The 20,566-nt window shown below is 38.7% G+C and overlaps 1 long non-coding RNA gene across 1 annotated transcript in view; it reads right to left on the bottom strand.

The window, feature by feature from the left end:
• Positions 1-20,566, bottom strand: part of LOC125328037 — a 270,003-nt gene that overhangs the window by 106,927 nt on the left and 142,510 nt on the right. The gene's annotated exons all lie outside the window — the stretch shown is intronic.

Genomic DNA, 20,566 nt, shown 5'->3' with positions numbered 1-20,566 from the left:
CCTTCTTTCCTTCATGTGATTGTATTAGTACTGTGCTCTTTCTCCATTGTTGGGGTTCCTCCCCCCTGCCGTGGGGTCGGGGGGGGGGGAACCTTGAGTAGAGGCACGGCCTATGGGGTTTTGCTACTCCCTGGTCAATCCTGTTCCCCATTGGTTGTTTTGTGTTCCGCTGGGTGGGAAGGACCCTGCTGGTCCTGTGATTGCCGGGTTCTTTGGCAGTCCCCCGGCCATGCGGCTGGAGAATAAAGATCTCTGAAACATCTACCAAGAATCGGTCCCTATTTCTTTTCTACAGGCCTCGCTGTCTATACATATTGCAGAAATCTCTGCTGCAACACTCCATGTTACAAGACGTGGCTGCATACTTTGCCTTTAAGCTGACAAGCTAGTATCCCATCAAAAATTTCATGAGGAGTCTGACAAACCATTATGGATATTGTTCCATGTACCACCATGTGTATGTCAACATCTGAATGGAAAGCCAGTCCTGTGGATGCTTCACCAAAGAATATGAGACATGGAGTATTTTAAAGAAACATATTATCTGCAAAGCATCATCTAGAGGGTGACATTAACATAAATACCTAAATATTTCCTGGATTTTCTGTATTAAAAGGCATGGGTGTGGCCACACAGACTCTCTGATACAGGTTCTGCTCATAGTTATTAAAGGAATTAATGGTTAGAGAAAAGAGGAAAGAAATTATGAGGAAACCTACTTTTATACTTATTTTCACAAGGGGATGCTAATTGGGAGTGAGTTTGATGGAAATAATAATCAGTTGATATGTCCCATATCTTAAATTCTATGTCCTCATTGAAGGCAAGCTTTTCCAAGGGCCACCTAAGGTTTTATTCAGATTTTAACAAAATGAAGCAGCCAACGACCAATCAGCTTGGAACTGAATGAAAACCCATGACAGCTAATGCAATGTAGATATGTTCATGAAAAATCTGTGTATGTATGTAGGCATGCACAGTATTATACCACATAAAAAATACACATTAATTTACTTACTTCAGGCCAAGAAGATCTTATGTTGCTGTTTTTAAAGAAGGTGATAATGATAGGATTGCACCAGCAAAGAAACTGTTATTAAACTGGTGGAAGAAATGTTGGGAAAGCCCTAGCTTCCCTTCAGAATATTCATGTTTAATCTCCAGTATTTCGGACTCAAATGTCTAGTTAGAGAAAAGTAGATATTAATCAACTCTAGCTCAGGACTATGTCTCTATTCAATATCGATATCTAAATATTTATATACCTATGTAGGTATGCATACCTACACAAATATCATAGCAGTAGAGAAAGCAAAAGCACAGGAGATAAAACCTTTTGCTTCCCTCTGCCGCTTAACAGGAGTAAGATATTTCAAAGGTATTTCATCTGCCTCATCCTTTAGTTCTCCCTCTTTAAAATAAGAACTTGCTTCTATCTCAAATGGAAGAACTTGGTGAGAATTGCATTAACAGGAGTGTTTGCTAAAGCTGACCTCCGCTAGGAAATTTCCTCCTATTTCCACTGGAAAGGAAAGCTTCTAGCAATACCGTTAAGCTACAAAGAAATACTCTAAATAGAGAAGTATTATCAATGTTTATAGGATCTGGAGGGAGGGAGTTCCAGGGACATTTTACAGATAATTTATTTCCAGTCACTTTAAAAATATTATTCACAATAAATGTAATACACTGCAAAAAGAATTGCATATAGACTTGTAGTTCTGCTAGGTTTGACCTGACTATAATGTAAACACATCATTGCTTCAACAACAGAAGACAAATAAGGCTACTTCTGACTGTATCTGCCTTCCTGAAGTAATTCATTGGAAAAAGACTTTCTTCAAAGCATTTTTAAAGACTTTAACCTGTAACATAAGTTGCACACACATGCATCTCCTTTCAATGGATATAATTTACTATTTGTGATGTCACAAGAGTGTTCTTACACTATTTAGATTTTATAGTACTATTAATGGGAGAAAAAAACTGTGTCTCTTTCATGTATGCCTTACCTTACAAAAGTAGAAAGAGGGTACAGTTCCCTATGTGTGATGCTCCATGTTTTTGAAAGTACAGCCCTTAGAGATTTTTTTGGCATTAAATTAAAACCACTAACAAATTGCTAGTGGTAAAACATTGCATGAACATTGTTTCTTGCAAAATATTGGAAATAACTGTTGTAGCATTACTCAACAGTTAAGCAACCTCTCTCTGTTTACTGTAAGTATTAGCTCCTTGAACAACGTGTCCTGCATACATAAATTCATTCCCTTTGGAACCGAACTCCCAACTCCTAGGACTTGGATCAAAAAAGTAAAACAAAAATATATGAACAAGTCCTCTTGCTAACTGGTCTAGTATCCATAGTTGGATGAAACTGCTTACTTCAAATAAATAACTAAATAGAACATGGCTAAACAGAACCATGCTTATTTTTCAAATATTTCCCCACAAACAGTTCTAAAGGATACATCTCATTTAGTGAAAAATATTATTTTGTTTTGCTTCTTGTACGTACACCTGAGAATCAAACTGTGTAGCCAATTCTCTTCGAGAAGTAACTAGAGCACTGTCCATCATACAACCCAGAATCTCTTATTGGTCAATGAAATTTCTTTTTCAGCAAAAGAAGATTAACATGTTCCCTCATCTGTCTCTATCCCTGAAGGGAATAGAAAAAGCACTGAAAAATTTGAGGAATTTCCTCAATCATGAATAAGTTCAGCAATATGATGGGAAAGTATAGAATCATTAAATTTCTCTCCTTTTTCTCCATATAGAGCTGGATCCAGAAAACCAAAAATTGGCTCTTCTTGGAGGGCAAGATCAGAACCAATTGGTTTCATACTCTCTCTAGCATACTTCTGTAGTGTTGTACTGTAAATGGAGATAGCCTTGATTTGCAACCTTACATCAAATTTACTAGTTTTCCTCGCTCCAATTTTTTAGACTGTTCTCCTTGGATTTTGTAAATATAGATTGGAAGAAGTCTTCTGGATTGAAATATTTCCAGTTCAAATCCATCCTTAAAATGGCACTAATACTGACTCTCCTCTGAGTTTCAAGAACATTTCTAATTATTCCTTTACATTTTATTCCAAATATACATTGTAACAAATAAATAAGAAGTGGTGCCCTTTTATACATGTCTTTGAGCTTTATCTTCTTTTTTTCTGTTTTAAGCCATCATTACATATAACTTACTGATTCTAAAAACACAAATCTTAGAGGAGAGCTTGTTATTTAATTAATTCTACTGTGGTTGACAACTAACATACAGAAAATTAATTTAGATCCTGCATTAATCCCAGAAGCTTAACAAAACTGGAATTTGGGAAGGAGCACAACCATCTCCACCGTACATTGAGAGGAAAGAATGTCACAACACATTTAGCACAAACTATGCCAGCAGTAGTAAAGCAGAGATGGGAGTTAGCACCTGCTTAAGAAGAGAACAAGCATGCTAACACTGAGAGTCAGGGGAATTTCCCACTAAACTACAACATATAGAAAGTAGGTCACTTTTACTCTTTTGAGAATGATAAAAAGCAACAAAATTCTGAATTATATATGAACCATTACATTTAATTTTCTTCTTCTCCAGCAGGTCCCAGGAGTCTTGAAGACAGAAAAATCTGGATTTTACGACTCTGGCAATTATCTGAGTTAATGCATAGAATTCTCCACAACAATTTTTATTATAGTTACAGATCTGTCAGCCTTTCTATTTTACTCCCCTTTACATTTCTTTCTGTACTGCTTGTCTCTGATTTAGTGTTTGCTATAAAGTTTTACTCCAGACATAACTTGGCACACAAATATCTTACAAACAGGCCTTACCTAAAATAAATCTTTAATAAATCTGCAATCTAACTTATCTAGCTCTCTTGCCAGGTGTTATTGGCAGGAAATAGGGCCAAGTTCAAATGCCTGAGAGGTCTTCTTAAAGTAATAAATGTGATTGGCTAAAATGCCCCACCCAGACACCTGGGAAAACAAAATATCTTCCCTAAGTGACCCTAAAAGCCAATTATTTTCTATTCTGAAACATGGAGTTTATGCAAAACAAGAAAAACATGATGTGGGGGAAAGGAGAACTGCAGTTTGACAGCATACAACAAAGCCAGTGGCATTTATAAATATGAATAGAAAAGCTATCTGATAGTGGAGTTGAATTTAGGAGTCACATTTTATTGAGTATAACATAGTAGGCTAAATGTAAACTCTGGTTACAACACTTCCATGGAAGAGAAGAAACACTGGAGGTCAGCACCCAAAACAGAGGCCTAGTAAAAGAACCAACAACTGCAATTTTCCTTAGGGACTAAGTTCAAATTCAGGGCAATGAATTTGTTGTTCAGTTGAGTTCACCAAGGATGAGAAAGGGCAAAAGTACAGGCACAGATAGAGCAGGCAGCAGGAAAGCCCCAGAGACAACTAGAGAGCATGTAGGATGATTTTGATAAACAAATGAAGCAAGAAAGAGGTGTTTAGGGTAGACAATTATCTGAGGAGTCTGTTAAAGCACTGAGCCTCTCATGTTTACTTCTCCTGGCATTCAGGGAAGTGGAAGTTCGTAAATTTAGACAGAATTGCAACAAAGAATGATTACATTTCATCATCAATTTGTAAAAATGTTGCCCTCAGATATAAACTAATCAGAACAGGCTAAAAAGAGTGAAAAACCCTCAAAATAGCTCAGCAGCCTTGCACCTGACTTGCACCTCTCCCAGTGCAAACATCTTTGTAACAGCACCTCCCTCCCCTTCACCTGCTGAGCACCACACTACTGCCAGCACAGCACTAAAGTATAAAGGCATATTTTGGCAAGTGTATTCCCACTGGAAGTGCTTCCCTGATCTCATGTTGAGACTGCTCCAAAATTAAGCCAGGGAGAAGTCAGGGGCACTGGTGCTGAGAGGGGCACTGCTGTACCACGGTTAGCTCAGGCCTCTCCATCCCTGTCAGCCATCAGGCCTCACTCACACTTTATTCGTTCTTTGCAGCCTTTAAAAATTAATAGCACCAAAGGCCTTAAATGTAGTCTTTCCCATCTGGGAACACTGGCTTGCCACAAGGCTTCAGTTCTGTTACAGCTCTCTCAATTTAAAGCCTTAAGAAATGTGTTGTTTTCTTATGTTACTACTCAGCATGTGGCATATGGAAGATGACAGCAGAGGTCAGTCTTGTGAGTTCCACAATAATATAGGAAACACAATTTAAAAAGAGACAAAATAAGGGTGAGAAACAAAAGAAATCATCAACATGGAGTGATGCCAGGCATGGTGGATTTCCAGACAAAATCCGTGTACAGGGAGTAAAACTGAACACCAGAACTAAGTCTCCCTGCAGAATTTATAATGGAAGGAAAGAAAAGTCATTAGTATAACACTATAGAGGGGCTACAGTGGGGGGAAGATGATCAGGACAATCCTGTTGGAATAGTGCCCCCAAATGCTGGAACAGATCATCAAAATATTCAAGGAGCCCAAAAAGAACAGTAGATACAAAAGTGTTTTGTTTTGCCTTTACCTGAATAAGTATTTGCATTGAATACCAAGAAAAAAATGTTTATACTGCAGAGCTCTCATTCTTGGCACCCACAATTAATCTCAGAAAGAACAGAAGCAAATCAGTTTTACATTTTTAAAGCAATAGACCTAGTCTTAGAAACATGCCACTCATTGGAAGAGCAACTGAAGAGATCAGTGAAAGGAATAGAATAATAATATATTGATACAGAATTAAGCAAACAGTATGGAGCGTGCAGGTGCCATGTACTGTAGATGCCATCTAACACATATGCTCCAGACTGCAATTTGACAGAAAAATTAATGGCCAACCTATAAACTGCAGTGACAGAAACAGAGGAAGCAGAAACTATGTATCTCCATACACCACTGATACGCCAGGAAAAACAACCACAAGCATCTATTCTTGCTGCTTCTGAGACCATTTGGAAAGACTTCCACTGAAGGGAAAGCAATCTGCAGTGTCAGTTAGCAGATGCAGGATTCTTTATGTACATTTATTACAGAAAAAGGCAGACAGACGCTCATCTGCCATTTTTGCTCATATTATTAAGTCAGCAATAGATCCAAATAAAACTAGATGGCAGAGCCACCTGCACTTCAACTTCAGCCACATCATGAATTAGTAAAAACAGGTGCTGATGAGGTGTAATGAAACTGTTTCAAGACCAACAGGCCAAAATAAACTGTTGATAAGAAGCCCATGAAACAAGTGATAATAATTCTTGGATTCAGTAGCAGATGATAAGACTGGATTTTATTTAAATGGGACCATAATCCCATTGGATTCAGTAGCTGACACCAGGAAATGGATAAATACTTCACAACGGAGAACAAGCATGCCAAACATAATTCAGGAAGCATAGCTCTTGCCAGAGATAAATTCTGGTTCTGAGTATATATGATGCAGCATGAGGTGTGCAGAAATGACTGTGATCTTTGTAACAGAAGAAGACTGCAGATATCCTCAATCCCATCTTCAACTGGGAACAGATCAGAATAGACCTACCCAGTTTCACTGATGAAACTCCATGGTCCAACTACACCACTCCAATATCTGGAAGAAAGACCATCTGAAGGACACAGACAAAAAGTTTGATTTGGAAACTGAAAGCTTGGCACAACTAGCAGACTGTGCTCAAACTGTCAAACTGCTAGTATGTCAAATCTTTTCCTGCTGTAGTCCTAAACACCACATTTTTAAATTTTATTATGCAACTACCATAGTCAGAAAGATAACATTAAAATAAAGGCCTTTTCCCCAAAACAATGGACTTTCAGACATCAACATGTACCACACAAGTCACGATAAAGATAGCTCTAAAATCTTAAACTTGTTCTGCCTTGTTGAATGTGGTAATCTTTTACCACCTCCTATGTATTAATATATTGTTTATATTTTTTTTTAATCCTCTTTATTATACAATCACTTTATTCTACTTGTCTTCAATCAGTACCTGCAATAAGACAGGAAGCAGAAGCAACACAACTTTACTAAAAGTAGAAGAATATAGGAAAGGATCAGGATATGAAGCTCTGGTCTGTTTTCCGCACATAACTATCCATGGCTGATGACCACCATATGAAATCATCCCATAATTCACTCACAGCTTAACTCCTGCTCAAATATTACTTAAGTAGAACTCAACTGATTTATTATACTGGTCAAGCTCCACAAGTGATAAATGTTGTATATTACAAACAGACCAGATCAGCCAGATCACAGCCTGTTAAAGAAACCCCTGTTTTTTCCCAATAGCCTCAGAGGTTTGGCAAATTAGTAATACATGCATATTGTACAGAATATTTTCTTCTGAAGAATTTCAGCAGGTCTTCAGCATAAACTATAACTCTGAACACCAAATGTGATGTCTGCACCCAAGAGTGATTTTTTTTGCTTCTCAATGCAACTTTAGCTAATATGCCAAAAGTAATACATCACCCATGACAGGACAGTGGAGAATGAGGTGCAACGCTTCTGTCCAAGCACATTCCACTGTCATTTTGCTTGTGAGTTCTTCGGTTCAAATGAGATTGCCTTTAAAGTAATATGATGTATACTTCTGGTGATAGACTTTCATTAGCTTCATGGGTTGAAAAAGCCCAACATATATTAGCGGTTTAAAATTAGTAATAACAGTTCTGCCTTCTTTCAATCTGTTGAAAACTGTATAAAGGTCACAGCACTGCTGATGCCCACATTTTTTCTGTTTTACACAACAAGTAGATGGAGTGACTCATGACAGCCAAATTCTGAGATCAGGCCCTAAGCAACGATGACATCAGATGCTGCCAAAAGACATTTGATTCCTCTATTGTGAAATGCCAGGTTGGTTCTGGGACATGGTGAGAAGCCAGCTCTAGTTTAGAAAATTCTATAGTGAGCTATTGTTTGATACTAAATACAAGATCATCACTCCTGCTGCTGCTGCAAGTCACAGGGCATCTAAGGACACATCTAACAATATTGCCACTTTCTAGTGTGTTTGCAAAATACTGCAACAAAGCTTCATGCACTCAGACTATAGAGAGTGTCTGTGAGAGAATGGAGACAGAGGACTTGATGGCAGGAGTATAAATTAAGAAGCTGAAGCTAATAAAGCTAATGAAAGCCTATCACCAGCAGTATACAGCATATTGCTTCAAAGGGGATCTCATGTCCTGAACATCTGTAAGTTTCTCTGTACCCGAGATTTTCAAAATCTTTTAATTTATTTCTGAGCAATACAGTATTTTTATTAGGTTTTTCATGCAACTAAAAGGACTAAATATTCCTTCATGACTCTCTGACACTTTTAAATGCCTAAACAGAACTATTGCTGATTTCAGCCAGTGAGGGTCCTGTCCTAAAGTGAGAGTGATGGCACTGTGGAAAATTTACTATATTCACAGCAGAAACAGTAAAAGATAACAGAGAGCAGCTCTTTAAACCTGAGTAGTCTGTGCTTAGTAGAGGAGGGCTTGCTTGATTGGCAACTGTACAATTTATGTTGCAAGACAACTCATGATGTGTAATATATATTATGCTTTTAATTAACTTATTTTCTATTTTCGGTTTTGACTTTGGAAAAGAGGACAGTTATACAAAAGGAAAAAAATACACAATTTATTTGATTCCAAATAAAGTGATACAAAAAGGTTCTCAGAGTGCAGAGTACCAAATTAATCTTACTAAAGCAATTGTCTTCTCTTTTTAAACATACAGAAATATGACAATGATAGCAAGTGTTTTGCACTGATAATGGCAGTATTTGGAAAATTCAAATAACACCTATGCATAATCAGATATTCTGAATATTTGGTGCTTTTTTTACAAGATTAATTTATAAAGACCCTCCCTTATTATATTTTATCAGATCAAGCTTCCAATTTACCCAGCAGCCATTCCTGATGGTGTCCAAAATGGGTCCCAGAGAAGAGTGTGAGAACAGTGTAATATACGGCATTAATTCCCCAGAATATTTTTCAGCCTCCAGGGATTTGTGGCTGAGCAATTCCTAACCAGATGCAGCAACTCTATCTTTAACAGTCCTCACTGGTTTCTTCTTTTCATCCAAGGACTTTTCACATCTGAGAGTTTTTACTGTCCACAGCATCTTGTGGCAAGAATCTTGACAGCTTAACAATGCAATGAGAGGCAAAATTTTGAAATTGCCACTTCCTGGTTTCACTTTACATATCCTACTCCTTCCTGTAAAATTATGTTACGTATTCATATCTGTGCCTACAAAGCTCATGGAACAGATCCTCCTAGAAGTTGTGCTAAGGCACATGGAGAACAGGGAAATGATAGCATCCTTCTACAATGGCGTGACCACATCAATGGACAAGGGAAGGGCTACAGATGTGCCATCTATTTAGACTTCTGTAAGGCCTTTGACATGGTCCCCCAAAACATACTGATCTGTGAATTGGAGAGGAATGGATTTGATGGATGAACCGTTTGGTAGATGAGGCACTGGTTGGGTGGTCACATCCAGAGGGTAGTGGTCGCCATCTCAATGATATGATGGATGTTCAATATCCAAATGGAGATCAGTGACAAGCGATGTCCCTCGGGGGTCTGTAAGGGGGAAAGTACTGTTTAATATCTTCAGCAAAGACAGAGACAGTGGGACTGAGTTCACTCTAAGAAAATTTACAGACACCACCAAGCTATGTGGTACAGTTGATATGCTTGAGGGATGGAATGCCATCCAGAGGGACCTGGGCAATCTTGAAAAGGGGGCCTGTGCCAAACACACAAACCTCAAAAAGGCCAAGTGCTGGTGCTGCACCTGGGTTGGGGCAATCCCAGTATCCATCCAGGCTGAGGATGAACGGATGTAGAGCAGCCCTGCCAAGAAGGACTTGGGGGTGCTGCTGGATGAGAGGCTGGACATCACCCAGCAATCTGCACTCACAGCCCAGAAACCACCAGCATCCTGGGCTGCATCCAAAGCACCGTGGGCAGCAGGGCAGGGAGGGGATTCTGTCCCTCTGCTCTGCTCTGGTGAGACCCCACACAGAACACTGCATCCAGCTGTGGAGTCCTCAGCACAGAAAGGACATGGACCTGTTGGAGCAAGTCCAGAGGCCAACAAGACAATCAGAGGGATAAAGCACCTCTGCTATGAAGACAGGCTGAGAGACTTGGAGTTTTTCAGCCTGTGGAAGAAAAGGCTCTGGGGAGACTTACTGCAGTCTTTCAGTACTTAAAGAGGACTTAGAAGAAAGATGGAGACAAACATTTTCATATGTCTTGTTGACTTAGGACAAAGGGTAATGGTTTTTAACTTAAAGAGGGTAGATTTACAGTAAATACAAGAAAGAAATTTTTACAGTGAGGGTGGTGAAACACTGGAACAGCTTTCCCATTCAAGGTCAGGTTGCATGTGACTCTGAGCAACCTGATCTAATTGAAGATGTCCCTGTCCACTGCAGGGGGTTTGGACTCAATGATCTTTAATGGTCACTTTCGACCAAAATTAATCTATGATTCTATCATTCTATTCAGAATAACTTAGTATTGTCAGCCAACTAAGACACCTCAAAAATTTCTTCTTCTCATTTCTAGACCATTTATTAATACTGGGAACACTGCAGGCCCTAGGACAAATCCCATGTATACTTCACTGACAACCTCCTTCCTCTGTGAAAACTGACCATTTATTGCTGACTTCTGTCTTTTTCTTTTATCCTCTGACTTCTTAGATTCCTTAAAAGATATAACCAAATAGGTTAAATCAACCATAGATCCTTTATCCACAATCTTATTGACTTCTCTTAAGAATGTTACTACATTTGTGAGGCATGACCCACCCTTAAAAATCCATATTGACTCTCTGGCAACATACAATATTAATTCCTGTGTTCTCTGGTTCTTCAAAACAATTGTTTACAGTTATCCAGCTTCCAAGTTTCTCTAGAACCCTTGGTTGAATATCATATATTGCTGTTCATTGTTAACAGTTTCTTCTCTAAGCACTTCTACAGAACTGTGGAGTTTAATAACTTCTTGGAAACAATGTGCTTTTGAGTTCCCAAGTCCTTACACAATCATAAGGTTATAATTATAGCAAGGTAACCAATAGCTAGAGTGAAACTTAGCACAAATTAATGGCATTTGGAGAAATGGATATTCTTATCACCTGTGAACATAAAGAATCCAACAAGACCTTGACTTATTCAAGAGTTATTTTCTACATTCAAAACTTAAATTCCTAACCTGAAAAGCAACTGTAGACCTAATCCCTGCAGCAATCTCTAAACATGAAACATCAGCTTTTGATATCATTTGCCATCCTAAACTTACAGGTCACACCTTTTCCTTCACGGATATGAGATAAACCCCAACCATAATTCTACTTTTTATATAAGCAGTGAACTAATTCTTGCAGCTAAAATGCATTGAAGACAGTAACTGTATAGTCACCAATAGCCTCTCCAAACATCCACCCTTCCCACTCAGGTGAACAAGGTATTCCATAAGGTATCAGAATAACAGCATTCGCCCTTCATGATGCTAACCTGCATTCCTACCACCGAAGCCATTCCAGACCCAGTGACAAGCTAGGCTCAATGGGCAATTTCTTCTTAAATTCTACTTTTAAGCCAAAAAACTGAAATCAAAATGGTAGAACATTTCATTAAGAAAGGCTCATTGAGATTCATTAGAAAACAACATTCTTTCTACTCTTTGTTGGTTCTAATCAATCCAACAGTGAGTTTGGCAGATGAAGAGTCCCTCTTTTAGGTCATAATGCCACCCTAAATCCAAGCCTAATTTTTTTTCTTTAATCCAAAGTGACCAATTTATATAGTAAATCCAACTGTAAGGCATTTGTTCCCAATTTTGCAAACTTTCATCCTATCTCTGGCAGTCTTGAAGAATGCAAGAATAAAAAGGCTTTCTACCTTTTTTTCTGAAAACCTGATTCCAGCCTTCGCCCTAAAATTAACATGTACTGTAGGGAGAGGAAGAATCTGTACTGGAATACCTAATATGAAGCATATGCTCCTGCCTACGCCATACTACTCTCTCTGACATGTTTTTTTCCAGTTCCCCAGCCTTATCCCAAGCCTTCCTTAAATGGAAGATGTGTCCAGGAATACTGAAAATAAAATATTTTCTTATGACTACACCACTAGCTTCCTTCTAAACTCTTATAAATCCAGCAAAAATCAGACTTGCTGCAGTCTTCCTTTCTGATACCTTCTCTTTGCTCAGTTCCTACTGAAAAATTAAAGATATTCACTCCCAGTGACATCAACATTCTTATTCCTGCTAGTCATGTGAAGCCTTTCTTTTTTTCTTTTCCTTTTTTTTTAAATTTCAAATCTAATCTATAGGTTACCTATTCACAGGAGTCTTCTGGAACAACTGAAAATATCCTCTCCCTTTTTCATTCCTAAAGGGCATGCAAGTGTCTCATTATAAAAAGACTTTTTGAAAACTTATTTTGAATTTTAATCCAAACCTACTGTTTGAAAATTATTAATCCAGAATAAAAGTCAAGAATTGGTGAATTAAACCATAGTGGTATTAAAAGGACTCCTTCAAAAGATCAAAAAACAAGTTACAGAACAATAATAAGGCGCTGGGTCAGGTAAAATTCTTAGTATAAGTACATTGTCTGAAGTTTATAACTAACCTTAAAACAGTGAGTGTTTAGCACTGAACAAGAAATAAATAAAGATAATGAAACTCAGCATCTCAAAGAGAGCCTTGAAGAGGACAGGATGCTGTAGAAGGCTTAGAAGAAGAAACTAACAATGTGATTTCATTGCAGATCTGCCTTACCCACCTGGTTAAATAAATGTTAAGAGTAAAGAGATTATTTAACTGATATTGCTAAGTATTAATATGTCTTACAAAGATATGGTTTAAATGAGATAGCAGCATCTGGTATAACAAATTCAGAGGTTAGTTTGCACTTGGAGCACTTGGTAGGCAATCCAAAGATGGGAATGAGAGATAGAGTGGGATGTGAGAACCCCTGTGTATAATCTGTGCTTTTGCTCATTAGATGGAAAAAAGGTACATTATATTCAGCAACATATTCGTGGTTCTGGCACACATTCAACCAGATTCAGCTGTTGCCACATCACTGCATTATACAACCCACAGGGATGACAGAAACCACTGACAAGGTAGCTGCAAAAGACTGGACATTTTTTTACTTTGACTGGCTAATACCAATGAACTATCTCCACTGCTAGCATCTGTCATTCCAGAAATATCTGTTTTTAAAGGGATCTAAAAGAGCATTAAAGACTGCACTACAAATTGTCTGCAGGCAAATCTGCAAGTGAAATTTTGGACATTTTATGTTAAAACCACAGCTACCAAGATGCCATTGCTCCAAGATAACCTAGGTGATAATTTAAAGTGTGGATAAATTACAGAGAAATACATCTACAACTAATGTTATCTTTGAATCAGCCTCTTTCTCCATAGAATTAACATTTTTCTCAAGAGGTACATGTGTTTTATTACACATACAATAATTTATAATACTAGAAAGAAAGCAAAGCCAGATTCAACTGGAAAGACAAAAATCCATCAAAACCACTTTCACTGAATTACTAAGCATTCTCTGCAAGAAAAGCTTCCATGGTCTTGTCAGGAGGGGAAGCAATTTATCACTGAATCCAGTCCTTAGGTATCTGCACAGAACTTCAGATTTCAGAAGTGAGCTCTGTGGCTTTCTTTTACAGGTTAAAAATACTTGTCAAAGTCATCTAAATTGTTGCTAAGAGAAGTGACATATTTGGCAAGGATATGTGAGTGATAGCTGGAGATTCTTGAAAATAAAGTCGATTTGGCTTACTGATTGTTTTTTTAACTTACTTCAGAATCTTTAGTAATAGGTACCAATAAAATTCAAATCATTATATAACACAAATTCAGTATACACTCACAGAAGGACTTCTATATCTTCAGAATCTTCCTACGAAGCCACATCAGCTGAGACAAAAATAAAGAAAAAATTTAGATGTAAATTTTAAAACCTTTGCAGAAATGTAAAATAAATATCTCCCATGTCATACATGGATTTAAGTAGTTTTCCTCTTGCAATAGGGAACACTGAGCCAGACGCAGATTTTCACAGCTCTCTACGCCAGTGTACCTTGCGTGTTAGTTGTTCAGATTGCTCTTAACATACACTGGAATAAGTGTGTTGAGATTTACATCTTATCAGGCTAAGTTGGTGTAAGAACATGACTAGGAACCAACTTCACAGGTTATGCTTTCTATGAAATCCTTAAGGAAATAAGAAGTTTGATTTTTTTCTGCACTATTTGGAAGAGAAATGTGATGTTACTCTGTGTACTGCTAAATGGTACTAACGAAATATGCAGGCAATGACTTAATAGAAATTAAATTGTTACTTCAAAACTCCAAGCAGAGAAACAGTGAACTTCTAAACCATTCCTTGACTAGAAGCACATGACTACTCCCACCAGCTTCCCCTGGGTTTCCTTGATGGTTTATGAGCTCCCTGTTGGACTAGATCATGATCATGTACAGGACTCTGAAGCTCAACAGCAGCCCTGTAACTGGGTTCCTAGCGCTAACATCTCAGACTGTCCTTTGCATTCTTAAAGTGTTATATATTCCTCAATAATATAAGGAGGGGGGGCAAAGCCTTGATCTTGTTCTGTAAACAATGTTGTCAGTCCAAAACAGCTCCAAAATCTTTAATAGAAAGTGTGGAGTATCGCTTGGGATTTTCATGCATTCAGATGCCAAACTTCTTTAAGAACCTTTGCATTAGTTGTAGCCATGACCTCAGCTAACCCAAAGAAAGCCACAGACATGTCTCCTTTCCCTATTGGCAGCTACTTTAATTGGCAGGTTCACAACGAGGACTTTTGTTTGCATCCTAAACATGCTCAGCACAATTAAAATGTTTAATACTTTCATCCTCAAAGTGCAGCAATCAATATGTTGGGTTTTTAACAGGCCAAGTCATTACACATTTAAATAGCATCATTCAAACCCTTAAGGAACTTGTTTTACAAGGATTCAAAAGGTTCCCTATTGAAAATTATATGGATTTAGCTCACTATAAAAATAGACATTTTGTTTGTTTTCCATTCAGTTGCTCTACTGTTTGATGTTCTTTTCTTGCACATGTAGTCTCTGAGTATTTTACTACCCCCTGCTGTATGGAAAGAAAACTGTGCAATAGATGTGGACTATGCTACTAACACCCCGTGAGAGGTCCCCATCAGCTGGAACATCAAGGGGATGGATTCAGAGTGGCTGTATATACAGGGTTCTTCTTGGGTCATCACATGAAGTTCCTAGTGGCTGTGGTGTGGCTAACAGAGAGCAAAGTTTTCTTGACTGCTCCAAGATTGTAGACTGCTACAGGCGTACCGCAGTTACTGGGTTTGTCTAGTGCAGATTATCATGTTTCCCAAGCAACTAAAAGTGCTTTGCGAAGCAATGAGTCAGATGCTGGTTGTGCAGTAACCACACACAGGGAATTATATTTTCAGGAACTATGTGTCCAAGAGCAGGATACTCTTATATAGGTCTCTGGCACTAAACCTGTTGGGCAGCTACCGAATCAGACTGAACACCTCTAAAGCCATGTGAGCAACATTTGGTGTACTACTGTGTACCAGCACAACCCACATAATATTCACTCACTTCAGCTGCTGTACTACATGAAGAAACTCTCCACTTTCAGCTCAGCTGAACTGCCTCTCTTGGTAAAGGGCATAACACTAAATTGCCTTCCACATTTGCACAACAAAACACACATTCCACGTGTAGTGTGTAGGTGAGATAAATTGCACACTCAAATTTTGCTCACCCATCATCAGAAGCCAGAGAAGAACATTTCTCCTCCATTTTTTTCAAGAAGTAATTTTCCAGAAAATCTCCTTGTTTTTCTAATATCATTTCCCTGTGCTGGAAGAAAAGGGATTTGTGCTCAGCGGCATTTCCTCTCCCACTACAATTCATACTGGGTTAACCTCATGTTCACAGAGGGTAGATTTGTTTCAAACTGAGCATCCCCTGATGTCAAGGCTTGTTGATGGCTGGCTCACCATCACCCTGCCCCACCTACCTTGCTAAGTAGCAAGGTGGTCTGTTCCTGGACTCTCCAGCTATTTCTCCTAGTCATGCGGCCTGGGAGGTAAGCCTGGCTTTTTCAGTATTTCCAAAATCACTGAGACCTTCCCAGATCAGGTTTAGGGATTTTTAACACATGCCTTACTGAAAACATCACATATTTGTATTCTTTTCTGATTTGGAATGCACAATATCATCATTAGAAAAGGCAAAATTGCCTATGAAAGAGGAAGTACATTTCCCACACTACTATTTGCCATTGACTGCAAGGGTGGTTTGCACAGCTTGGCTGGTAGCCTTGAGAATAACATATTAGGAATATTTCTCCCATATTAAACTACAGCATCCTTGAAAAACTGTTTTTTTAAAGGTAATACAGGTTGGACTGTAACCTACTGTCAGATTGGAATAATAGTAATTTAATATATGTATTCCCCAGCAGCAGAACAAGTCTCAAATGGGAAGTCCCAGGGTTTCAATTCCATGAAACAGGGAGATGACCTGCTCCAAAATTTTTGCTGCACCAGTCATTTCCTGCTCTGTGCCAAAACTGATGCATGTCCAGTGATGGACAAAAAGTCTGCCAGGTCTTCAGCGCTGTTTACAGTCTAACATTGCCTGCACAGGAGACAGAGGGCAGTTTGGCATTGCCTGTTCATCCCCACCACCTTTGACAACAGGCTTAGGCAGAAAAAGAAAGCAGCCCCTTACAATCACTTGTTCCTTTGGGTGAGCATGGACTTTAGTCCATAAATCATTTCTGTTGCTTTGGCTCAATGCCTCTGAGAAAGCCACCACTGTACCACCCTCCCTTCAGGGCAAGCCATTTGTAAAGGGCACGCAGCAATACAGGCACATGATTTCCACCACTACAGCAAAATGAGCTCAGCGGGTAGAGACAGACACCCGTCCAAATTTCATTCCAGTCCCTAAAACAGAACTGATAATCCTTGCACCTTGGGTCCTCTGATGACATTCAGCACTGAGGGATGTCAGTGGATGATAAAGGTACAACAGGCAAGGGCTACATAACATATGCTGTGAAAGAGATGGATTAGCCAGACAGTTTCACTCAGCCAACTCATTGTAAATCTAGTCATGTCCAGCACAACTGACTTCTCTAAATTCCTATTAACAATTCTTATAAGAAATAATGCATTTAACTGTATTTCACTGTGATGTCAAATACTTTATTTGACTTTTTTTTTAATTTAATATTTTTCAGACTGTTCGGCTAGCTCAAATAATAAAAATGCCTTATTCTGTCTTCACTTCATTTAATTCACTTCCCATTTCAGGAAAAAAAAATCAAGACTAAACATCTACCAAATGTTATTCCTCTCCAACTGAATGTGACGGATTGTCTGATGATCACATAAAAATTAAACAAAAAGTGCATTGTTCCCTTCCAGATTTTTCAGCTGGTGTAAATCAACATAGCTTCACTGATGCCAAATTGCAGAGATGTACATCAATTGAGAATCTTGCCCTTCATCTTCAGAGGGAGAGACTTTACCTACAGTTTAGTTTCTCTGTCTTTCCAGGCTCAGGAAAACTTCAAGCTACTTTCCTTTCATGCTTTGCATATCACCGTAAATAATCCGTTTTGGTTTAAGTTCATTACTGCTCCTAACCTGAGAAGAGGTCCTGTGGAGAAGGCACAGAACAGATGTGACTGGTCAGCTACTCTGTCCAAGACTGTCTGGCTAAGATCCAGGCATTGTAATTACTCAGTGTTTCAGTTCTTTAGCAAATCTTTAGCAAAGATAAATAAATGTGTACAGGCTTTGTTCACCCCTGGTTGTCCACTGATAAGGTCCCATGGTGCCATAAAATTTATAAAAATCTTAGTATCAAAATGAAATAATTTTAATTTAATCTAAAATGCAGTCTTGAAGGTACTACTATTTTCCATTCAATTTGATCCTTCTAGCTCCTTTGTTTCCTCTCCCTGAAAAACAGAGGAGCCCAGCTACAGCAGGGACCAGGTATCGTCTTCTGACCACTGGGAAGTTGCAAGGATGAGAGGAAAGGAGCCTTTAAAAGGTACGACTCTAGGATTCTCAGGCTTCCAAAGCCTCTTGCTTGGGGTGCCTCATACACAGGCAGAAAGGTAACTGCAGCCCAGACTCAGAAACAATCTGCAACACCAGTCTGATGCTCCAAAGGAGCTGGAGGGACTCAGCCCTTAAACAATCTCTGAAATGCTGCTTCTATCCAGACTTTTTGCCCTCACTGGCTGTAGCACCATTGGTTGTTTGTCTTCCTTCAACCTTCCCTGCCTCTCTCCCCATGATCCTTTTCTCTTTCCCGTCTTCAACGACAGTCCCTCCCAAACTAGAGTAATGAAAGTTTTGTTTTCATTATATAAGCCCAGTGCATAATCAAAATCATTTAAAAAAAACCAAAACTGTGGAACTGACAGGACATGTGTCGACCATCACCCTATATCCAAACACTGAGGTTTGAACTTGGCTCAGGCATCTCTGAAAATGCCAAACATGGATTTCCACAAACACAGGGAAATGGATCCACAGCTGATGTAAACAGAATAAAGGTGCATTGCTTAAATTTCCCTCACAAACAGAGTAAACCGTAGATAAGAAGGAAGTTTCAGACTTCAGCCTGACAAGTTCCTACACGTGTTTAACATCAAGCAAGAGCTCCACCTTCAAATGGGACACTTACAAGCTTAAAGGTAAGTAGTTGCCCAAGAACTTGAAGAACAGAAGTCTCAGTCATGTAGGCTTTTTTTGTACTCAAAACTAACCCACATGTAGACCTTAGATATTTCTGTAATAATTCAAATCAGGCAACATCAGACAAACTTTTTTTTTTGTTTTAATTGGTTTTGAGGGTAACATTAAAAACATATCAGCTCCCCTGTAATAAAATTCAACTGATTTTCTTAGGTCTACCAGCACAAGTGAAAACAGAACAGAATCCAAAGGATCATTCAGGATAAGCTATAGAAAATAAAAAAAAAAAAAAAAGCAAAATTCAGGATTTCTCACAGCATTTTTAAATGGAGGATCAGATTTATATGGCAAGCACTCAGCCCTGCTCCGGGTGTCTGGCCACAGACAAAACAAATGCCAAGTCACCTCTTGTCCCAAGGATCTGACAAATTTGGACAACAAAGCACACTGGTAGTCCCCCTGGAAGCCTTCAGATGTTTTTACACCATTGGGATGTAGCATCCAGTTTAGACATTAGTAGAAGCACAGCAGTTGTATTCCCGCCTTCAGGGTGTTCAGCATAAGCTGGGTTCTGGCAGTTGCATTGCTTATGGCAAGTGAGTTGGTGAGTTCACAACTAGCCAGATCACATCTTCATTGCAGCAGAAGACTGAACTATAGACATGTCAGGATGAGAAAAGTCAATATAAAGGAAATGTGGGAATGGAATGGGATGGGATGGGGAAGGAAAAATTAGTGGAGAAATAAGGAAGCAAATTAATGGAGAATAGGAGATGTTTAAAACATCAGCTTTTCCTGATGTTTTTCCCTTTCCCTGAAGACCGCAATTCTGTTTGTGTTTGGGGTGTTACTCTTGGTTTTCTGTTTGGGCTGTTTGGGATTTTTTGATATTGTTACATCTAATTTTGCTTCCAGAACACTCTTCTATATGGTAATAAAAAGCTTCGGCATTGCCCATTACCGAAAATGATTTTGTGGAAGAAGGAGACAGCAAGAAGCACAATTCCCATTGCACAATAAGTAAAACTCTCCCAATGGGTCTCTGTTCATGATAATATACTTGGGTGGAAAAAGACTACAAACAAGCAGTATAATAAATAGCATGTGCAAAATGTACAGTATAGTAAATACACTACAGGGACTACTTACAGAGTCTCTTCCACTCCGTAAGCATCACCATCTTCTGTGGTTTGGCACATCAAATATTTGCTATGTACTTTACCATTTTAAAAGCATTGCAAATCCCTGGCTGGACACCAAGTAAATGCTGTATATCACTTTGTCAATTGTTGCCTTGCATATTCAATGTCTGACTTCACCTCCCTCCACAGTTCAATGCGTAGAAACACCAGTAAAAGACATGATTTTTATTTCCAGTGACACGTATTATTAAATGGGTCTGTCACACTGACAAAACAAAGGATTTCTCTTTAAGGAGAAGTCTCAAAGCAAATCTAACCCATTAGGAGACAAGGTCTTCAAAATTATATTTGAGAAACAATTCTGTTAAAAAATTGTTTTGCAAGTTGTGTAAGGTCCATTATCTGAAGAACAACATAGGCCTTTCTGCACCACTGTGGAAGGACAGACATACAAGTGATCCTTATGCATTCCTTAAATACAACACTACATACTTATTAATAAATGTGGCACTAATGCACATACATACCCCAGACAGAGCCATCTGCACATGTAAGGTAATGGAAGAGAGAGAAGAAATTGTAGACAGGCAAGATGGGGAGATTTACCCTTGCAAGAGGCTT

Source organism: Corvus hawaiiensis, chromosome 6, assembly GCF_020740725.1.
Source record: "Corvus hawaiiensis isolate bCorHaw1 chromosome 6, bCorHaw1.pri.cur, whole genome shotgun sequence".
In the NCBI taxonomy this organism is placed as follows: domain Eukaryota; kingdom Metazoa; phylum Chordata; class Aves; order Passeriformes; family Corvidae; genus Corvus; species Corvus hawaiiensis.
Note: the sequence above shows the minus strand (reverse complement) of the source record. Positions and strands in the feature narration are given on the sequence as shown.